The following is a 7,967-nucleotide window of genomic DNA, read 5'->3' as shown; positions in this document are numbered from 1 at the left end:
TCAATCTCTCAAGGGATCCTTGCCCTTGGCCTCCAGCTGCCATACTATTAGGAATCCTAGATCATATGGAGAGGGTCCATGTAGGCCAACAGCCTCCAGCTAATAGCTTCCCCCGAAATCCTAGCCAGACACCATCATCAGCTGCCAGACTATATGAGGAAACCCTCAAGATGGAAAGCTTTGGGAAACTTTGGAAAGTCTGGAAGATTTCAAGCTTTCAAGAAGCTCCAGAGGCCCAAATGAGGATCACCAAGTTGATCCCAGTCAACCCTCAAACTATAAGAAATAATAATAATATATTATTGTTGTTGTGTGCCATTAAGTTTGGGATGGTTTGTTACATACCAGTAGATAACAGAATGAAAACAGGGGTACAGAGTGAGGAAAGAGCATTCACACCTCTTGGTACTATTTGTAAGTGTAGGCAACAACCCTCAAAAGACCAGTTGATCCTATGTAGGAAATAGCTCTATCCACACATAAAAGGAATACAGTGCAAGCTCTGATGATTTGTCTTTGCCCCTCTGATATGAAGTCATCCTGTGCATTTTGCACCAAGAGAAGAATCGAAGAGCTTGCTTTGCAGAAAACAAATCCTGTTTAGTGCATTCCTTTCTATTCAGCACATAGTGCAGCAAAAAGGTCAGGATTGGATGGTTGAAATGACCTTCCCCATACTCTAAAAATAATGAATGCTCAGGGCACTCTGTACACATCCGTATGTGTGAAAGGTGACCAGAATCACTCTCCAGGCCAAGATTCACTGCTCTACCCAGCCCTAGATCCCTTTCCCCAGCACTACCATCCCACCTCATTGCTTAAGGATCTTTCACCATCTATGACGTTCTCTTATTCCTTCAGCTTCCATTTCACCCTTTCTACTAGTTGCCCTGTTGTCTTAAACAGCTTAAATCTTTGCCTTCTTACAAGAACAACAACAACCAAACTTTCCTTTATCTAGTTATTTTCCTCTTGTTCACCAATCAACAAACATTTGAGGGTCTGCCATGAACCAGTTAGTACATAGTGTGCTGAACTTTGGAGATACCATCAAGGAGCTCCCAGACCAATAAAGGAGCTCAGGTGTCAAAATGCTGCTCTTCAGAAGGAAATTTCTTGCCAGAAGTTCCACTCTCTTGATTTCCCATTTTTCCCTGTCTGATCACAATTTTTCTTGCTAGGATTTTACTTCCAGCCCCACTGTTTCACTATAAGTAATCTTACCAAGGCCCCAGCTGCTAAATCCAAAGAGCTGATCCCATCCCTCATCTTACCTAATGAACACTGCCGACCACACTGTCAGACTTAGAACTTTCTTCTCCTTTAGAGTAAACGTAATCCTTTCTCTTCTTTACACTGAAATGTATGAAGTAACTGTATTTTTAGCTCAAAAAATAGTCAAATAGCCAAGAAAAGGATGATAGTAGAATGCAGGGAATTATTTTAGCACAGTGAAACTATTCTGTATATTATAATGATGAATACACATCACTATATATTTGTCAAAACCCATGGAATGTACAACACCAAGAGTGAATCCTCATGTGAACTATGGATTTGATTGACAATGATGCATCAATGGTGATTCATTGATTGTAATAAATGTGCCAGTCTGGTGGGAGATTTGACTGTGAGGGAGGCTTTTTGGGGTTTGGAACTCTCCCTATATATATGTATATGGAATCTCTCTCTACTTTTTCACCTCATTTTGCAGTGAGCCTAAAACTACTCTTTCAAAAAATAGTATATTAATTTTTTAAAAGTCAAATATCAACAATTTCACATGGTTCAACCTAACAGTTCTACTCTCTTCCTCTCCAGAAGCTCCTTTAGGTCTCTGCAGGTTTTCCTCCCTTGGTCCTTTTCTTAGCTGTTGGCATTCTCCAGGGTCCTAGGGGTTTCCTTCTCACTCTGAAAACACCACAGGAAAAAGTCTTCTGTCCTGAGGATCCTGTATATAAGGCTACAGGAAATGCTTTTCCACATCTCTTGTCCTATGACCACAAAATGCTGGACAAATGCCATGAAAGGTTGTAGGTTGCACCTCTGCCCATTTTAGATGCAGACACTGCTTCCAAGTTTTGAGGAGGATTGAATGCCAGAAGCTTTTCATCAAAAGAAAAGAAAAGATAATCCTTTAAATTTTTCCTCTCAGTATAAATTCAATAGACCCTTTTACAAAATATCACTTCCCACTACTACTAAACATCCTTTTTCTTGCTTCTCCTTCACTTCCAATTTGTGGTTCCAGAGGTGTTCACAAATTAGCACATATTTGTAGTAAGTTCACATAATATTTTGGAATGTTTTGCAATATTAAACAATTTAAAAGACTCCAAAATTTGTATATCTGTAAGCCTAGATAACATGCATGAAGATTTAGGTTGACTCTTCTTGATCACAGGTTAGGTTTCCTGGGACCAAATTCTGAGACTCTGAAATTATTAGAGTTTTTACAGGGGAAAAAAAAATACTCAGTAGGGAAGAGCAATGAAGGAATCAGGATTGAACAGGGAGAAACTGAACTGTGATGTAGTTGTAGTTAAAACAGAAGCTTCAGTCAATATTATTAAAAGTTCTGGAGCAGAGATGGTTGGCCCTTCTGAACTCTTCCAATGGTGGAACCTTCAAATTGACCCCACTAACAAAGGCTGTTCTAGGGGAGAAGGTATAACTTTGGGTAAAGCAATTGCCTTCAGCAGAGAGCAATTCCTAGAGAGGGCACCATCAGAAGCAAGCACTCCAGTAGCTCAGAAGTGAAGGGTTGGTCCTGCAGAGAATCTGGATGGCACATCTTAGCACCCACCACATTGACATGGACAACTAAATGGACATTACATGGTAGAATTGCAAAGTATACAATATTTACAAAAACATCAAACCATTTATTTAAATCTTCAAAAGAAATAAATAAAATAATTTTATTTTAATAATTTTTTAATTGTCGAAAGCCTAAAAGAATGAGATCAACATGGTTGGAAAGAAAAATGTATGCAAGCCAGAATTTTGGCCCAAAATACAGAAGTCATATATGACTCATTGTTTGTATTTGGCACTATATGAGATATGACTTCAAATATGCTGTGGGTGATAACTTTCTTTGAAAAAATTGAAAGACTATACAAATATTTTATGGATTTGCCAAAACACAGAAACCTTCATGAAACAGTAAATTTGACTTTACAACTGCTTTTGAGCACATGATGGGAATGCCAACTAGATACTGTTAAAGCAATTAGACTTACCTTAGACCTTAGAATCCATTAGAAGAATGAAGTGAAATAACAGAAGATCCTCGAATAAAAAACAAATTGTGGTCTTATTAGAAAAATGAAATTACTTCCGTACTTGTTCTGGCTACAGTTATTTGGTATGGACTATTACTTGTTATATATTATAAAAAGAAATAGATCTAAGTGTAGATGTTTTCTTTTTAAAAGAATTTAAAGTATTTCTATTTAGAGTAAATTATTTTCCTAAATGAGAAATAACTACATGTGAAAAACACAACAAAAGTGACATTTTAATAAAATATAAAGAAATGGATATGAAGAAGATCCACCCATAAGTTATCCTGAAACCAATTTCTCTACAGACTATTTTCTGATCGTTTGAGATCAAGGCACAGTCTCAATTTAGACAAAGAATTACAATGAATTACAATGACTATAGATAAGTTGTCTCATTGAACATTACAGTCAACGATACACAAATTGTGTTTAAAATCTTGATTATAACACTTATGATTTGTGCTGAAATAAAAACAAGAAGAATAAATTTTATGACATTAGTATACGATAAATTTATAAAACTCTTTGCTAAGGTATAACAATACAGAAAAGTGCACAAATCATATGTGTACAGCTCAATGAAGTTTCAGAGCAAATAATAACCAGCACCCAGCTCACGAAACAGAACATGATATGTGTCTTAATTTTATTGCTCATCCAGACATCTCAACCCATTAACAGAAGACCCAGCCATGTGTGACAAATTCAGTTGTCATTGACAAATGCTAACTCTTGGTCTTTACACATATTTTTCTATTTTATCATCATGAAGGTATATTTGTCCCAGTAGGGGAATAGAACATATTTATTAACACTTTGTTGTCTTGATTTATGATGTTTAGGTATTTCATGGGGCTTCCATCAGCTGGTATTTTATCCCGAGCTCCATGAAGATTAGGGCTTGGTCTGCCCATGACTTCTAATTTTAAAGGCCCTCTGTTTAAGACCTCCTTAATGCTCTGCACCCTGCAGGTCCAGGTGTAGAGAAGGTGTAGAGAAGAAATACCCACATATTTCTCCCCCTTCTCCCCCCCGTTTAAATTTGTTTTATCCTGTTATTCTATCTCATAAATTGTATTCTTTTCTTCGATAGCACCTACCTCAATCTGTCATTATGCATATTTTTGTAAGTTTATGTGTTACTGTCTATCTCCCACCTCTCTGAAAGCTCCATGAGGTAAAGAAACTTATCTGCTGTCACCATTTTATACCCAGCATGTAGCTCATAGAAGACAATAAATATATGTTGCAAGAGTAAGTGAGAAAATGAATAAACTATAGATTGATGCCTGACTCAAAAATCTATCTCTGCCAGCCCAGGTCTGACTCCTGAGTGCTACAATTCTGTGTCCAGCTGCCTCAGAAGGCATCTCTACCTGGATTCCCAAAAACATGTCAAACTCAACATATCCAAAGTGAAATTCATCATCTTCCTTCCCTGCTAAAATCGCTGTCTCCTCCTGCATCCCTATCTCAGAGTGTAAGTACCACCTGGTGTAGCACCTGTTAGCACCCAAAGAGCACCCACCCTCTCCCTCCCTCTAATAACTCCTAGTCAGCTGCCATCCTAACCTTTCCAAGTACCTTCCGCTAACCCCACCCCCATCCCACCTTTTTGCCCCAATTACTACAACAGCTACCAGAGCACCCTTCACATGTTAGCAAAATTATCTTTCTAAAATTCTAATCTAATTAGGTCCCTCACATGCTTAAAATTCTCGGAAAAATTGGGAGTGTGGGAGTTAGTGGAAATGAGCTAAATTCTTCATCTTTCACTGTGGAGAGTCCATAAGTACTGTTAAGCTTGATAAATCAAGAAATATGAACATAAATATATTTATTATGAAAATAAATATAAACTGTAAAAACTGAAGACTAGAACTGTAGGGGAGGGGACAAGGAAGTGGAAGACTTTTAGTTTTCATTTTGTGGCTTTCCATAATGTAAAGTTATTCATTATAAATTATAATAATTTAAAGTGAAGATATATAGATATATATTTTTTTTTATTAGCTTTCCAGTGCCCTTGAGATAAACTCCAAATTTCTTGGCATGAGTTTGTCATGATATGATGTCAGCTCTGCTGCTACTCTCAGCTCTTACACTCTCTCACTTTTAACCTGCTCTCCAGCCACTCTGAATTCATATGCTGAACTCCTCAAAGGCACTATGCTTGTGTTTTTGTACAAGTTGGTCTCTCTACCTGAATGTAAATCTCCTCTCTGTGTTCTGACTAAGTCTCCCTTGTCCTCTATGATTCAGCTGTGTCATGTGCTCCACAAATACTTTCCTGAGTCTCCCCAACTCTTCCCATGGGTTAAATGGTGCTGCACCCTTGAGCTCCAATATCTCCCTATACCTTGTTTATACTAGATCAATAAGACATGGGAAAGGTATTGTATCTCCCATAGCCTGGAAGCTTCCTGAAGGCAGGGGCTATATCTAACTCCTGTGCCAAGTTCAGTGCAGGCACCGAATGAGTGTTTCCTAGATATTGATGAATGAACAATGAAACAACAGCTTACATCTTTCATCACTAAAATGAAGGAGTTACAAGCAAAGGGCTAGTTTCCTTAAAGGGGTCTTACATTAAAAGACAATAGTATAGCTGAAAGAAATGAACAAAAAATATGAGTTGACAGTTCACAGAAAATGAGATATAAATTACTCTTAACCATATGAAAAGATAATGAATCTGATTCATAAAAAAGAAAATGCAAATTAATTCAGTGATGAGGTATCATTTTTAAACTATCAAATTGGCAAAGATCAAAAGTGTTGATAACACTGTATTACTGAGAATAAGTAGGATGATAGCCTCTCTCGAACATCAGTATGACCTCTCTGCAAAGCAAATTGACAATAAAAATTAAAAATGCAAATACTCTTCCTCAAAGAAATTCTACTTCACACGAGTTTGAAAAGATGCATATAAAATAATATTCATTCCAGTCCAGAGCCAGATCTGAAGCTCCAGTCACAATCATCTTTCACTTCTGAATTTGCATTCTATATCACTTAATTGGAGCTTAGTATTTACTGTTTATGACCAGTTATTTCCCCAACCAGGTAGTAAATTTCTGAGGTCAGGACAATGTGTTAAGCCTCTCTGTCCGTCTCAGTGTCTATCACTATAATGAACACATGTGTCTTCAGTTTGCATTCTTTTCACAGGACACAAGACTTACTCCAGGAGATCCCAAAGCCACTCTAGAAGTTAATGTGTCATCCCAAGGAAGATCAGTCTTACCTGAGTAGCCACCGCCAAAAGCTGAAAGAGACTGAAACAATCAGGGTCAAGCCGAGTAAATCTACTTTGACCTTCTGATAAGATTTCATTAAAAGGAAGAGGGGTTTTTTTCCCCCTAATTTCAAGCCACTGGTCTAAATTAATAATGTAATTTTTTTCATTTATGTTTTTAATAAAGTGTATTTTGATTTTTTAATTTAATATATTTTTTAAATATTTATTGTTTTACACCTACTATGACCTCCCTCTCCTACTGGTCCCTGGAACTTAAGGAGCATTAAGAAGTACAGGAATAGAACAAGACCACTCAGCTAGAAGAATCTTGAAAGACTGGTGTGCAGTATCCTATACTGCTGTGTAGTATCCTATACTGCAAGGAAGTAAGCCAATGTTCCTGTTCTTCACATATATATTTAATTCAAAAATAACTATAAATTTCCCAGACTCCTTCCAAGAGGGGCTCCTTCTCATCAGTTCATATAATAGAAGGAAGAGAAGGAGTAAGTCTTACTGATCTCTTGTGGGGGTCTTGTATCTTCTGCTATTCTATAATCTATAACACCCCAATAGGCAGTGTGTTCACGGAAGCAAGCTTCCCAAGTTTCACATGTCAGCAGATATAACTACTGTCCTGAGTGTGGTAGTAACATTTAGTTATTCAGAGTTATCAGAGACTAATTATTGAGCAGGTCAACAAGATAAATTGAGTCAAGTTCTGGGTATCCCCAAGTAATATAATCTATGAGTATTTATGAACATCAGTAAGCATGAAGATGGAGTTACTTGTTAAATGTTTTAAGCTTCACACAACAGAAAATCCAACTCAAATACCTTAAATAATACAGCTATTTATTGTCTCACATGACAAGAAGTTGAAGAAAGAAGAGCTTCGGTGTTGGTTCCATCTGCAGCTTAACAATGTCATCAGAACCCGGGTTCCATCCCTCTTCCTGCTCTGTCTACCTCATCATGTTCTTCTCAGGCTAACTCCTCTCACAGTCCTAAAATGACTGTTCCAGATGCCGCGTACAGACACAACACTCTGTAGCAGAAAAGAGACTTTCTATTTCCACAGACCTCTTTTTAAGAGCAAGGAAAAACTTTCACGGAGGTCCCTTAGAACATACTACCATGGTTATTGGTCAAAATGTTGTCACGTGTCCCTGCTTATAACAGTCACTAATGAGAAGATAGGACCACTATTACAGCTTAAACCAATCATTATCCACTCCCTGGAACTCCCCACAAGCACTTGGAGGGTGCTTCTGAACACAATTAGAGTTCTGTTTGTTGCCAAGGAAGGGGAAATGGGTATTGCTTCTGAATGTCTGAACAATGTCTGAAAATGTATATACTAATGGAATACATTTCACCAATTTAAGAAATGCAAAATCTTTATCAGTAGTCTCCAATCTTTCCAAGTCTTT

The 7,967-nt window shown here is 37.4% G+C and overlaps 1 long non-coding RNA gene across 1 annotated transcript; it reads left to right on the top strand.

Annotated features, from left to right (window-relative positions):
* Positions 1-4,612: 4,612 nt before the first annotated feature.
* LOC129045587 (uncharacterized) lies at positions 4,613-6,741 on the top strand. The gene is made up of 2 exons (XR_008505541.2): positions 4,613-4,770; positions 6,465-6,741. It is a non-coding gene; the product is annotated as an uncharacterized LOC129045587 (long non-coding RNA).
* The last annotated feature ends 1,226 nt before the right edge of the window (positions 6,742-7,967 follow it).

Source organism: Mirounga angustirostris, unplaced genomic scaffold, assembly GCF_029215605.1.
Source record: "Mirounga angustirostris isolate CCGP_5_RB_7025 unplaced genomic scaffold, mMirAng1.0.hap1 SCAF_3, whole genome shotgun sequence".
In the NCBI taxonomy this organism is placed as follows: Eukaryota; Metazoa; Chordata; class Mammalia; order Carnivora; family Phocidae; genus Mirounga; species Mirounga angustirostris.
This window is presented reverse-complemented; position numbering and strand designations above follow the sequence as displayed.